At 42.7% G+C, this 14,955-nt stretch overlaps 1 protein-coding gene across 6 annotated transcripts in view; it reads left to right on the forward strand.

Annotated features, from left to right (window-relative positions):
- Nucleotides 1–14,955, forward strand: part of TBL1X (transducin beta like 1 X-linked) — a 255,757-nt gene that overhangs the window by 128,620 nt on the left and 112,182 nt on the right. For 4 of the 6 annotated variants that reach the window (XM_067553003.1, XM_067553005.1, XM_067553004.1 and 1 more), the window contains one exon: nt 8,563–8,670. The exons of the other annotated variants lie outside the window; for them this stretch is intronic. The gene's annotated coding sequence lies outside the window, so the exon portion shown is untranslated. The remainder of the gene's footprint in view (nt 1–8,562; nt 8,671–14,955) is intronic. 6 annotated transcript variants of the gene reach the window in all.

Raw genomic sequence — 14,955 nt, forward strand, 5'->3', positions numbered from 1 at the left:
AAGATTCATCACAGGCAAGAGAAGGCTGGACCTATTACGTCTCCATTTGGACAAAGTGTTGAGCAGAATAAGTATTTAGTCAAGAATAGTATCCTACCTGGTTCTCCCATTCTGCAATTAAGATTGCATAGCTCTTTAAGAATTGGGATGTTGAACGCCTATTTTAGCTCCTGTAGGGCTCTTGTGTAAGAGGGAGTCAGAATAAGATACCCAGACTGGGTCATGATATGACATTGCTGTGAAACTGATCCTCTTAATTACAGTTGTCCCCTGCCTTTGAGGGAGGCTGTTCAGGTGAAAGGCAGAAAGACTTCCCATTGGCAATAAGAGTTTCAGATATAAGATTTCTTTGTGGTAGACACATCTGCCTCTGGCTCAGCAAGACTCTTTTGACATCTCGGCTGAACAATGCAGAACAGAGTTCTGCCGCATCTCTCGTATAATTGAAACATGAATAATAATTCTCTCAGCTATACATGAAAAAAGAGACCGAATGAGTTCTTTATGATGGGACCTTCATTCCAGTTCATCTCTTCTGGCCCTCAAGATTAAGACTAGCATGTTTTTTGCTTTTAACCTGTTTATTGAGGGGAAAGCTTTTATCCAGTCATGCTGTAATTATTTGTCTCAAAGTTGATTTCATGATTTGCTTTTATTTAGCTGACTCATGTCTACTTTATGTTGCCCTCTTCACCAGATGTGACTTTGAAGATGTCTCTTAAGTGCAAATCTGAGTCAAAACATTTCCAGACTCAGTAAATGCACAATTTAGGGCTTGTCTAAGGGGCTCGCAAGCCAGGGTGTGGATGTATAGCGTATTAGCATGCTGCAAACTAACTGGCCATATGGACCCTGCTACCACACACTAAAACAGTGTTTCTCAACCTGGGGGTTTAAAGGGGTCGCAAGTGCAGAGCTGGTATTGGGGGTGGCAAGAAAGGCAATTGCCTGGAGCCACAGGGGCGCCATGAAACTAAGTTACATGCCTCAGCCCCGTGGGGGTGGGACTCAGGCTTCAGGGGTACAGTAGTTTGGAAAGGTTAAGAACCACTGCACTAAAAGTTCTGTAGTCCACTTTGACCTGCTGTTTCAAAGCACACTACAGAACTTCTAATGAGTGCTAACAGTGTTCACATGGCTATTTCGTGCCCGGCAAACTAGTGTGCTATATAGTCATACCTCAGCTTTCTGCACACTAAGGCTCCATGTAGATTAGCATTTAGAGGCATGGGTGCTATGACGATGGGGCAGTATAAGAACCTAGACACACAGATGACTAGTACATCAAACCATTAAAGGATGGTTGAGCTAGCCTTTCATCTGTTTTAGGTAAATAAATTCAACACCGTGCAGTTTAGTGGCAGCGGGGTGGGGTGGGGGAAGAGGGATTTTTAACTGAGATGTTAAAAAACCCAGTTCTTGTCTAGCCTGGGTATAAACTTGGAAGGATCCATTGCTCTTTTTGTAAGAGGAGCGGCTCTGGCATTGGCCAAAGCTTCCACCGGTACTGTGCTGTGTGCAAGTTGGTTGCTGCCTGTGTCCCAGAGCTGGCTGCATTTTAGTGGTCCTGGTGTGGTTCTATGTAAAATGTTAATCCAAAAAAGAACTTAAAAGCCCAAATCACTTTCAGCAACTTTACAGATGGCAGCACGGTCAGTCTTTTTGCTTGATACACTTTTTAGGAATCGCTTCATACATTAAAGCATCTTTCAGACAAGACATCTTGGTTTTTATTTTGCTGGACTGTGGCATGTTTATCAATTGTATCCTGCAGTTTGCCATGTATTCTGGTTTTTCGTACAAGTATTAAAGGTTACCCCTCAGGGACTGTTTGAAAATATTAAAGCTGTTTATCACTTTGAAAGAATACAAAACATTCATTTTATGTATTAGGTAGACTGCATGTCTTTTTCTAGAGGCTGAAAGTTAAATCCCTCCTGATAGGCTTCTGCAGTTTTGCATATAGTACTACTGAAAGTGGCCACATAAGTTTTATATATATATATAAAAGAAATAAATCAAAGCCACTGCTGGAAGGCAGAAATATAAATTAGACACCCCCCTGGCCCCCACCTTCCGCCCTCCAATGTAATGTCTTAAAGAACAGTGCTAGGGAAATGTATTTAAATACAATGCCAATAAAACCGGCACCTGGATTGCTCCAGCCTGTGATGGCTGGTCAAGCCAGGTTAGATAATGGTTTGGTTGGAACTGTGTTGAAATTGTGTTTAAACACTGTTCTGAAACAAGAGGCCAGATTTACAAAGGTATTTAGGCATCTAAATATGCAGACAGGTGCCTAATGGGATTTTCAAAGGACCTAAGCAGGTTAAGTGCCGAACTCTTACTGATCTTTCAGTGAGTGTAGGCACCTAACCTGCTTAGGTGCTTTTTAAAATCTCATTAGGCACCTCTCTGCACCTTTAGTTGCTTAAATACCTTTGTAAACTTGGCCTGTGGTTCTGGTTAGACAAAGTTCAAAGGGAGACTAGCTTAGGAGCAAGGGTGCAGTAGATAGATGTTACTTATCTTTCACTTCTGAATAAATACAGACAGGACCAAATTCAGACTTGGGGTAAATGGGTTTAACTTCATTGACTTCTTGATCAAAGGCTCTCTCCATAGTTTGGCCCAAGTTGAGATTTCTGCTCAGTCATGACTAGGATGTGAATATCTGATCTGGATGTCGGTACAATGGTAGAGGTAAATACACTTTCATATGGTCAGATAAATTACGATTTTTAGTTGTAGAGAACTATGTGCAGTGTATCCTGCGCTATACTAAATCTAAGCTGTTAATACTGGTCCCTCCCCAGAAATTCCCTCCAAATATTTAAAGCCAAAATGTGCCATCTTTTATGCCTATGAAGGCCATGGGTAAAAGAATAGAGAAATCAAACTGATGTCTTCATGCAAACTTTTCCATATAGGGTTTATAGCCATTGAATATCTGTGTCCTTCTCTCTAGCAAAAGGTTAGAGTTCTTGGATGAAATCATGGAGTCACTGGAGTCAATGGAAATTTTGTCATACATTTCAGTGGGTCCAAGATGTCATCTCTTGACTTTCTTCTTCTGTTATTTTTCATGGTAGTGCAGTGTTGTGTTATACACATGAACTGAAGATCGAGAGTGATGATGGATGACAGTCATGCCTAAGCATATTCTGATAGCTGATTTTAATATTTTTAGGAATGGGGCAATGTCTAATTCCAAACCACAAGCATCAGAAATACGATTAGAGAGTATGGGAGGTGTATTAGAACCGCTCTCCTTTGCTGTTCACATGCAGTCAACTTCTTTGGAATTCTAGCCTGCACAATATGTAATAATGACACAAAAGAAAGTTAAAGCCATCCCTCTGACGTTTATCTTTAAGCAGGAAAAAAAATTAAAACTCCCAGGCTATTGTTGTATGGCCATTTATGGCAGTTAAAGCTAACATTTCAATCATTTCTTTTTGTTTGTTTGTTTGTTTTGTTTTAAAAGGAGATGCCAGTATGCTTTGGGTGCCAGAAATAAGAATTTATATATATATAGATAGAAAGTATGATTGTTTTATTACCTGTATCAGTGTTCCCTAAACAATGGGTTGCAAGAAGGGTCTAGGTAGGTCATGTATGCCCTGGAGGCACTCCCTGCCCCCTGCCTGATGCTCTCACTTCGGCCAGGCATAAGGAAGCAGCGAAAGCTGGCAAGTGGACAAGCAGCAGCCTGGCAGTGGCCGTAGCCCAGCCACAAGGTGAGAGCAGCTGGCTGGGGCTGTGGGGACAAGGGAGGTAGGAGGGCCAGGGCTGGAAGAGTGAGAGCAAGTGGACTGGGAGGAGTGGAGTAGAGGGCTTGGGCTGAGATGAGGAGGGGAGATTGGGGAACAGGGGGCACGAGGGCTAAGCAGGGGTTGCAGGGAGCAAGGATTATGGAGGGTCCCCCAAAAAAGAGAAAATGCAGTTGGTGCATTGCCTTTATAAAAAGTTGGTGAACCACTGACCTGTATTACTAGATGCCAACTGAGACTAGGGTCCGTTGCGCGAGGCACCAGACCGAGACCTAATAAATGGTCCCTGCCTCAAAGAGTTTACCATCTACTTAGACAAGATTGACAAAGAGTGAGAGAAAGGAAGCACTAACTGTCACTTTACAGATGGGGAGCCCAGGCTCAGGGTGTGTTAGAGAAAGGCAGTGCCTCTGTAACCTAAACATATAGCACTGTGTGTGTGTATTATAAAAAATATTCCAAAACAAAACACTCCACTGCACACACTTCTTCCCCTCTGGAGAGAATAAATCCATGACAGATGTTAGTCATGTTACTCACTGTGCTACTGAAAGGTGCTCAGATACTAAGGCTACGTTTACACTGATGGCGGCAAAATCGCCGCTGCCAGATCGATCTTTCAGGATCGATTGAGCCGTCAGTGAGACCCACTCAATTGATCAGGAAGCCGACTGAGGAAGTCCACCCCCTCAAGTAGCGTAGCGCTCAGTCGACGGGAACAGCTCAGCGCAGTGTGAACACCGCGCAGAAGGGAAGCTGAGCAGTCGACATCAGTTATGCAAACTACTCTGCGTAGTTTGCATAACTCCCGCCGACTGCCGCCGAATCGTACGGTCAGTGTGAACCAGCCCTAAGGTAATGAGTGCTGTATAAGAACCTATATAGAATAGAACAGAGATTAAATGACTTGCCCAAGATCACATGGCAAGTCTATGTCAGAACCAGCAATCGAGCCCATACCTTGTTATTCAATCCAGTGTCCTAACCACAAAACTAGACTATAGTCTCTGTCCATAGGAAGTACATAGATTCATAGCATTGAAGGCCAGAAAAGGCATTAGCTCATCTAGTCTGGCCTCCTGAATATCACAAGACGTTAAATTTCACCCTGTCACCTTTGTATCCAGCCCAACAACTTGTGTTTGACTAAAGCATATCTTCCAGAAAGGCATCTCATCCTGATTTGAAGACATCAAGAGATGAAGAATCCACCACTTCATTTAGTAGCTTGTTCAAGTGATTAATCATGCTTTCTGTTACAAATTTGTGCCTAATTCCTAATTTGAATATGTCTGGTTTCAGCATCCAGCCGTTGGTTCTTCTTGTGCTGTTCTCCACCCAATTGAAGACCCCTTTTAGTACCCAGTATTTTCTCCCCATGAAGGTACTATACACTATCATCATGTTACCTGTCACTCTTCCTTTTGATAAGCTAAAGAGATTGAGCTCTTTAAATTTCACACTGTGAGGCATTTTCTCTAGCCCTTGAATAATTTTTGTTTTCTGCACCCTCTCCAATTTTTCAACATCCTTTTTAAAATGTGATCCCCAGAACTGGCTGCACTATTTCAGTATCGGTCTCATGAATGCTCAAATCACCTCGCTACTTCTGTTCATTGCTTCCCCTTTTTTACATCCCAGGGTCACATTAGCCTTTTTTGCCACAGCATGTGATCTGATCCCTTGATAGGGTGCCTGACACTGCCATAATGAAGTCCATGAAAATGTTACTCCTAACAGCAATGCTGCAGGATCAGTCCCCTGCTATGCTTTCAGGAGTGCACTGGGTCATCTCCATAAAAGATTTCTATAACACATTACTAAATATCCAATTTCAATTTACTGTTAATACTTGACAATAACTGTTCTCATAACTGCAATTATCAAAGTACAAAGTACATTATCTTGTGATTAGCACTTTGATTTTTCTTATTTATGTATTCATAAATTAGATGCAGGCAAAGGGTTAATATAACTTGGCTACATGAAATATTTATAGAGCTAAACAGAGATGAAGGACTCCGGCCTTCTGCTAATATCATTGAATTATGACTGTTCTACCTGCTTTCATGTCAGCTAAAAAATAAATAGCCTCCCAACTTTTTACAGAACTGGCAACATTTGGATCCCAAACGTAGTCAGTAATATGGCTGAAGTGTTCAGCAATAACCTCTCTCTTCCAGCAAAAGCTTGGTTGTTCATTTATCAGTATGTATTGCCTACTATATTAATCTGTTAGACCACCAATCCAGTGTAGACAGACCTCCATTGAAATCTGCAAGGCTCTACATGGGCTAGGGGATCCATCTGTATCAAGTCTATTGCCTTTATTAATAATAATAATAATAATTAATTAATTAATACCTAGTTTATATAGCAAAAGTGAAAAGATGAATGGCCTTTAAATGGTTCTGTTGCTTTGCTAGTAGTATTTTTGAGAAAGCTATTGATAAAAGCTGGCAGTGATACAATCACCAACATTTGTCAGAAACCTTAGTCTGACAAATTTATGAGTATAATAAGAATGGAGAGGATTAAATATGCAGTCAAACAATATTTAAATAAATCAGAGCTATAGTAGGATCCTTTATATGATGTGTTAAAATCAATGATTCCTGCAGAGGGATAGAACGTGGATCTGTAAATTGTTGTCTAGCACCATTATAACTTATCTTTTGTTGCATGCACAAGTTTCAGGGTATTGTGAGCTAACTTTACATTTAATTAATTTTTAATATTTAATATTGTACTGGTTTTTTCAATAAAGTATGGAAAGAGGGATTATAACAGTACAATATTACAAAGATATAATGGTGCCACATTCCATATTTACAAAGTCGTGTTTCTTGGAGCTCTTTTATAGAGGGGGATCATAACACTCAGAAGAGGAGAACTGACAGAAAAACAGCTTAACCTCAAGCTGTCAGGATGGCTTGATGGCATGGAATAGTTTAAATTTCTCATTATTCTATAAATATATAGGAGCACACATTTATTAGACAAACTCAATACTAATAGCTTTGAATTTTAGTTAGGGCTACTGTTTTATCATGGTGGTCACAGAAACTGTGAATTTGAATGAAGTCAATGAAATGCCCCCAAACCGAGTGACATGTCTAGAAAGTGAATGGTGTTGTGACATGGGGCAAGTAGGTTTGGCCCGTCTGCTCCTCCATCTCCATCTATGCTCCATTCTAACCTGAGTGGTGTTACTATTTTGTGCAATAGGTTCCAACACCCAGAGCGAGGAGGTGGGCTCTGTCCCAGAGGACACTGCTGCGGAGTGAGTGCAGGGTGTGCTCACTCTCCAACCCCATCCCCACTGCCCCCTTTCTGACTTGTTTTTTTACCCACACCTCTGCTGTTAAGTTTATTAAAAATTTCTGTGACAAGCATAGCCCTACTTTTGTCAGTTCATGAATAGTTCATCTGTTGTTCATATCAAAGTTAATTGGAATAATATGGAAGGCCTGATTTCCCCATGGTCTTGTTCTTTGTGGAGTCATTTACACCTGTGCAAAATGGATGTAATAAAACGGTATGCATGTGGGTATAGAATTTGGAATTTGTTGTGTTTTATAGTCACCTTGTACTAATGAAAATGAGTGTTATAATACAAGACAAATGGAAAATCAGGACTGGATTGGTGAAAGCTAACCTCTAATGATTCTTGCAAATACCTTACTTTATAAACTCATCAAGGAGTTAAATATTTTCATAAAAAGATGTTTAATGTGTGGTTCTAGAAGATATTAGAAATCTTTGCAGAAGAATATATAAAGAATATATATTTAAAAAATTAAATAAGTCATTTCACCCTGATACATTTTATTGTTTTATTAGAGAGGACATAAGATGGGCAGAAGACTCATAGACTTTAAGGTCAGAAGGGCCCATCGTGATCATCTAGTCTGTCCTCCTGCACATTTCAGATCCCAGAACCTCACCCGCCCACTCCTGAAATAGACCCCTAACTTCTGGCTGAGTTACTGAAGTCCTCAAATCATGGTGTAAAGACTTCAAGTTACAGAGAATTCACCATTTACGCTGGGTTAAATCTGCAAGTGATCCGCGTCTCATGCTTGAAATGTAGATTGGGGAAATATCAAGACGTAAGTTAGGCATATGGAGGCTGTTCCAGAGGGGAGCTATGAACTACTGGGAAGACACAAAGCAGGGCACAGAAAAGTCTGGTATTTGAAGTGTGCAGGAAACAGGCTCATGTGGATATAAAAATTCTGGAGTACCTTTCAGGTTTGATTCCATAAAGATTTCCTGACCTTCCCAAAGACCAAAGAATGGGTGCTTTGGTCTCCCAAGCTCATTTTGTTCCACTTACATGGCACAGAGTGAACTTAAACCATCTGGAAATTCCATGTATAGGGGGAATTTCTGCATGCAGTAGAGTGAACTGAATTGTCTGCATTCTATTCAGCTGCAGCTCTGTTGTTACGCTTGAACAGGTGCAAGTGACCAATACAATTACAGAATTTTGTGCACCAGTCCAGGTTATCTTGAGGCTCCTGTTAGCTTCCCGAGTTCCTACCACTTGCCTCACAACCTGACATGCACCGATTGAACAGCATGAGTCCTTGTGTGTCTCGCTTCTATAACTTTTTCTATCACAGCTTTATCCCCCCCCCACCCCTTGGTTCAGATAAGCCTCTCATCTCAGAGAGTATTACATATGGTTGATAAACTGGAGAAGGCCAAGAGGAAAACGGACAAGTGCTCCTCTTTTGAGGCCATGCAACCCGGTCTGACTGGGTCTCTTTGCCTCTCATTCCAGACTTATCAACTGTCGGATGTGGTGATCTCAATGATAACTCAAACCCCCAGACTCTCGACAGCAGCCTGCGAGGAGCAGCATTCAGCAGCTCAAAGGTCTCACGACCAGGTAAACCAGAGCTCATTCCAGAAATGGACTTACCTTGAGAATGTGATTCTCCCATTCTCCTCCCTTTTCAGACTTTTCTCTACTGACGTAAGTTCTTGTCACAGCTGGAATGCAGCAAGATAACATCTGCATTTCGTAGAAAGAGTCCTGCTGTTAAATCTCCACTTGCACCATCATTCAAGGCTAAGACAGTTCCAACTCCTTCAGTCTCATTTGATAAAATGTCTATCAATATTATCGATCATTTTTTAAATACCTTTTTATAAAAGCCTCCAAATTATAAAAATTGCCAGGAAACAGAGCAAAGAAGTACGCTATCACTCATAAAGTGGATTATTTGTTAGCTTAGCTGCTCTAGAAAATTCTTTACAATAGAAGTAATCTGCTCTCAGGCATCTTCTATTAATTTTCTTACATCTATTTAGTACTGTCTATCCATTTACATTAGGCTAGAGCCTTACAAAAATATTTGCAAAATTGTTTTTCTCTCAGCATAAGAGCTGTCTTATTGTGTCCTGGAGAGTTTCCATTTTACTCAGTATTGAATCAAAATGTTTGCATGACACTTTCCAAGACTCATACATCTGTCTGCAGGGTTGGGGTGATGCTAACTAGAGTCTGCAGGGTACTTTGTCAATGATCTCGTGCAGAATTCTTGAAATTTTGGGTTCTTTTCTATGTTGGTGGACTCCTATGGAGGGAACATGTAGATCAAGGCCTTAAAGATCCATTTGGGAAAAAGACCTACATAACTTCTGTACAGGGGAAGATCAAAGCCTTTACATACAGAACTACTCCTCATCCCAAGCACATTGGCTCACCATGTTTTACGGAAACAAAGGATTGGCTATCATGTGCAGGTATAGTGGTTAATATATTCAGGGAATTCTGATTAACTCTCTGGCAACTCCATAGTAGGGGCCAGCTGATTCCTTTTCAACATCAGTGTTACTGCCTCATCATCTCTAGCTTCTGGGTAACATTGTGATTGTAGTTCTTTTGTAAACTTTCTGAAGCTTCCTTCCATCCCCCTTTATTCCCTGATCGTTGTTTCTCCTTTCACCATTGCCCAGAAATTTTTTTCTTCCCCCTTTTCTCTCCTTTTCCTTTGGGGGAAGAAAGAGAAAGGGATGGGGAGGGACAAAAGACAAAATGTAAAATTTTTAATTCAAAATAAAAATATTTGCTGTAATTTGTTTCACTGAAAAATTAAATTTCTAAAGAATTTTTAATCAGGATGTCACGCAGAAATAAGTCAACCCCATTACAAAAGTCTAGGTATTTTATAACCACTGTTTAGCTGTATCAACCGAACTTGTAATCTGACCAAATAATTAAATCAGATTTGATTGACAAGACTTATTTTCCATAGAACCTTGTGGTAGGCCTTAATTATATTCCTATCCTTCAATTTTTTTTTCCAGTTGAATCTCATCAGCTTTTTCCACTATTTTGTCTGGGATTATTGTCAAGCTAATCAGCCTATACTTAGCTGTGTCATTTCCTTTCTGACTATTGGCACACCATTAGTGCTCTTCCACTCTTTTGCAATGTTCCTGGTATTCCTAGCTTTACTTAAAAAAAATGGACGAGAAGTCTCCTCAGCCAATCTTTTTAGAATTCTTGGTTGCAAGTTATCAAAGCCTGCTGATATAAATTCATTTATCCATATTGTTTTTATCCGGATGTTGTCTAGCATCCTTCTTAGTTACTAATAGACAGGAAAGTACGAGGTCCCTTGATATATCTAGAGGGAAACCATTCCTGCTAGCCTTGATGCAAGCTTCCCCACCTCGGTACCGATCCCCAGAATCAACGGGTACTGCTCCTTCATGCTCCTTGGAGGAAGGCTCATTGTCGGAATCGGAAGTGGAGTTGTAGGCCCAGCTGAGGAGCCTCTGCTAGTATCCCTCCAGACAGCCCAATTCATTTGTGGATCTGGGGACAAGGGTGCCTCCAGACACTTGGCCCAGTGGATATGGGCCTGTGCTGATGCAATGGCCTTTTTGGAACTGTGGGGTTTTCCAGGCTGTCATATTTGGTGGTGTTAGAGAGAAGGGTGCCTCTGTCCCATCGAACAACATCAGACCCGGATTCCAATACTGAGCCCGGTACCAATCCTCAAGATCTGGACCCCGGAATCCATTCGGTGCAGAAGGAGAAGAGGAGGAAACTCTGCCTGTTCAGGCCTCCTCTTCCTTCTCCCTGGATGAGGCGTTAACAGGGGCAGGCGTCTGACCTCTCCAGGATGACTTCAAAGGTCATCGTGAGCTGTTGAGAAGAGTGGCCTTGAACCTTGGACTGGAAGTGGAGGTAGTCAAAGAATCTTCCCACAGCCTGGTTAAAATTTTGGCCGTAGTGGCCCCAGCGAAGGTGGCTCTGCCTCTCAATGAGGTCATACTGGGTCAAGTTAAAGCCCTATAGCAAACTCCATCCTCCTTTCCTCCCACCTCAAAGAGGGCAGAAAAGAAGTACTTTATTCCCACCGCGTGGTATGAGTTCTTGTACACCTCCCCTCCCCCGGGGTCTGTGGTGGTCTCAGCAGCCCATGAAAAGGACAGACAATCTGCAAGGAGTAATCCCCAGGACAAAAGAATCAAAGAAATTAGTCCTCTTTGGTAGAAAGTTTTATTCTATGGGGGTTTACAACTGTGCATCTCCAACCAACAGACTAGGGAGGTGTAATTTCAACAGCTGGGACTCAATGTCAAAGTTTAAGGACTCGCTTCCCCAAGAGTCCAGGCAGGAGTGGTGGAGGAGGGGAAGTTGATAGCTAGAGCTTCCTTACAGGCTGCCCTAGATGCGGCAGACTCGGCAGCTAGATCCATGGCCTTTGCAGTGGCCATGCACAGGTGCTCTTCGCTCCAATCCTTGTGCCTGCCTATAGAGGTCCAGCAGTCCCTTCAGGATCTTCCATTTGAAGGTGCTTCGCTATTCTCAGAGCAAATGGATGCAAAGCTCCATGGCTGATGGACTCCAGAGCCACCCTCAAGTCCATGAGTCTCTACACCCCAGGAAGCTGAGGAAGCACTTCAGGCCCCAACAGTCCACCCGTTTTTATACCCTGCTACACCGTCAAGACCTGCAAAAGAAATGAAGTAGGGGCTTTAGGAGCAGGCAGCTGCCCCCATCCACTTAAGCATCCCTATCCGACCGAGCCAGATACTTAGGGGAATCTAAATAGAACTTTTGATGGGACACCTGAAGGTGTTCTATTAGTTCCAGTGTCACCAGATCCTGTCTCTCTGTTGTTTTTGGACCACCTGTTCCACTTCAGCTCAATGTGGTCTCTCATCACCACAGACTGTTGGGTCCTGAGCACTGTGGAAAGGGGTTATGCACACCAGTTAATTTCCACCCATCCTCCACACCCTACTCTGCTCCTCCCCCCATCCCTCTTCATGGATCCTCCTCCAAGTAGGAGCCATGGAGAAGGTTCCTCAGGACTTAAGAGGGAAAGGGTTTACTCCCGCTATTTCCTAGCTCCAAAAGACAAGGGTGGTCTTCAACCTATTTTAGACATGCATCATCTCAACAGCTACCTCAAGAAGCTAAAGTTCTGCCTGGTCTCCCTTGCCCCCCTTTTTCCCTCCCTGGATCTGGAGGACTGGTATACTGCCCTTGTTTTGAGAGAGGTTTATTTCCACATCTCGATTTTTCCATGGCCTCGTCAGCACTGGTTCGACGTTCTGCTAGGTCTTTCAGTAGTAACTCCGATGCTGCATCCTCTCCTCCCAGACCTGATTTCATGGTCAAGTGCTCCACCCAAATCTCAACTCCCTCCATCTGACTGCTTGGAAACTCCATGATTAAATCCCGAGGAACTGGCCTGTTCAGAGCAAATCCGCCAGGTCCTGCTAGGTTCCAAGAAGTCCTCTACCAGAGCTACAAACCTTGCCAAGTGGAAGCATTTTTACATTTGGTCTTCCTGGCAAGGTCTCTCCCTCGCTTGGTCATCACTGCAGATCGTCTGGAATATTTGCTACACCTGAAACAGCAAGGTCTGTCAATTTAATCAATTAAAGTACTCCTAGCAGCCATTTCAGCTTTCCTCACCCCAGGTGGTCGGCCAATCGGTTTTCTCTCACGAGATGTCTATCTGTTTCCTCAGGGCCTAGAAAGACTATACCCACAGATTTGGGAGCCCATTCCCCCATGGGACCTTGGCAAAACTCACGGACCCCCCCAATTTGAGCAGCTGGCAACATGCCCCCATGTTGTACCTTTCCTGGAAGGTGGCCTTTGTTGGTGGATATTACTTTGGCCAGGAGGGTCTCAGCGATTTGGGCTCTTACATCAGAACCCCATACATGGCCTTCTTTAAAGACAAGGTGCAGCTTCGTCCTCACCCTGCATTCCTCCCAAAGGTGGTTTCGCAATTTCACAGTAATCAGGCCATTTTCATGCCAGTTTTTGTTCCAAAATTGCGCACAAATGGATGTTAGAGACACACTGGCATTCTATATAGAGAGGACAAAACCGTTCTGTAGACCCTGCAGCTCTTTGTGGCAGTAGCACACAATGAAAGGCCTTCCCATTTTGGCTCAGAAGGTTTCATCCTGGATCGCGTGTATTTGCACATGCTACGAGCATGCAGGTGTCCCACCACCCACTATAGTGACTTGCCCATTATACCAGGGCACCAGCTTCCTCAGTGGCATCCCTAGATCAGGTCCCAATCCGAGACACTGGTCATTGGAACATACATTTTCTTAACAGTACGCCATCACCGAGCAAGCTAGAGATAATGCTGATTTTAGTCAAGCCGTGTTGCAATCAGTATGTTCATGAACTCCAATCCCACCCACTAAAGATATTTCTTGAGAGTCACCTAACGTGGAACGAACATGTCCAAGCACTCAAAGAAATTAAAAACGGTTACTAACCTTTCCATAACTGTTGTTATTAGAGATGTCTTGCACATGTTTATTACACGCCCCACCCTCCTTACCCTTCTGTCAGAGTTGGCTGGCAATAAGGAACTGATCGGGTGCGGGGTTGGCCAGACCCCTTACACCAGCCAGAGGATTCTAGAGGGATCTGACACGTACCACTGAGGGGAAAAATTTCTGGTGACTGTGCTCACAGCGTGCACACACCTAACTTGGAATGGACATGTGCAACACATCTCAAAGAACAACAGTTATGGAAAGGTTAGTAGCCGTATTTTTTTTTTCTTGCTTTTTTCCCCCAGACTCCTAGCATTAGTATATATGAAAATTTTCATTTGGTTCTCTTCACATTATTTGCCACATAGGTTCAACTTGTTTGCAACAAGATGTGTTTGAGTTCTACTGAATTTGCCTCTTTAGAAAAGCTCTCCTTGTGTTGTTAGTTAAACGCCTTCCTGGCTGCTCCAGCTAGTCTACAGCCCAGAAGATTAGCATCCCCTGCCCCCTACTTGTGAGATGCAGGCTGCCCTGCTCATACAGTGGAATGTTGCCCAACAACCTTCACACCAGTCAAACAGCCAACATTTTGCCTTTATCATTTTTTGCCTTCTCTTGATCATGGGACTGGAAGGATACGAGAAGATCACTTGGACTTTTTACTGCTTGGAATGGGCAGCTGTTCTTTTACTAGCCAGAACTACTCAAGAGCATAACTTCTTGCATTGATAATATCCTTCTGTGGATCTTTCCATTTTGTGGTAGCACCAGGACACTAATCTGTTAAATGGAATCTGTCTGCCCAATCTATATTGACCTATTTTAACAACAAAAGAGGCGGTATAATTTAATGATAGAATGGCTCAGGAAAAAAAAACCAGTTCTAGTAAAGCGTCACATGATTTTCCGGAGCCAAAATCTGTAAAAAGCGCTTTTTGTATTCTAGTGGGTTTTAACAAGTGAATCAGTGTAAGTTTGGTAAAAAAAAATTCCATACCAGTGGCTTACCTGAACCAGTAAGAGGGAAATCAAAAGCCACAGACTTCTGTCTGAGTCAGGCAGGCAGCTTCAAACGACAGAAAAAAATCTCAGTGGTGATTGTTACTCAGCTCATGGCACGGAGAAAGATTAAATCTGCTCACAGTGTGAGCTTCTCTCTCTGCTACTGGAAAGCCTCTGTCCTGCACTTGTGAAGATGGCCCCTCTATTGCAGATCTCTTCATCTCCCCACATCATGTTCCAGTCAGTCAGGCGGGCATCTCCTCAATTATATTGTTTAAGGGCCAGTGCTGATTGTCTCCCTAAATCATCCTGTGCATAACATGGTGATAAAGAGTTGAGCCAAAAAAGGCAAGGTTAAAGGGGTGACTTGATTACAGTCTCTGAGTATCTACAT

Source organism: Emydura macquarii, unplaced genomic scaffold (genome assembly GCF_026122565.2).
Source record: "Emydura macquarii macquarii isolate MOO-44397 ecotype Brisbane River unplaced genomic scaffold, CSIRO-AGI_Emac_v2 contig_1424, whole genome shotgun sequence".
In the NCBI taxonomy this organism is placed as follows: domain Eukaryota; kingdom Metazoa; phylum Chordata; order Testudines; family Chelidae; genus Emydura; species Emydura macquarii.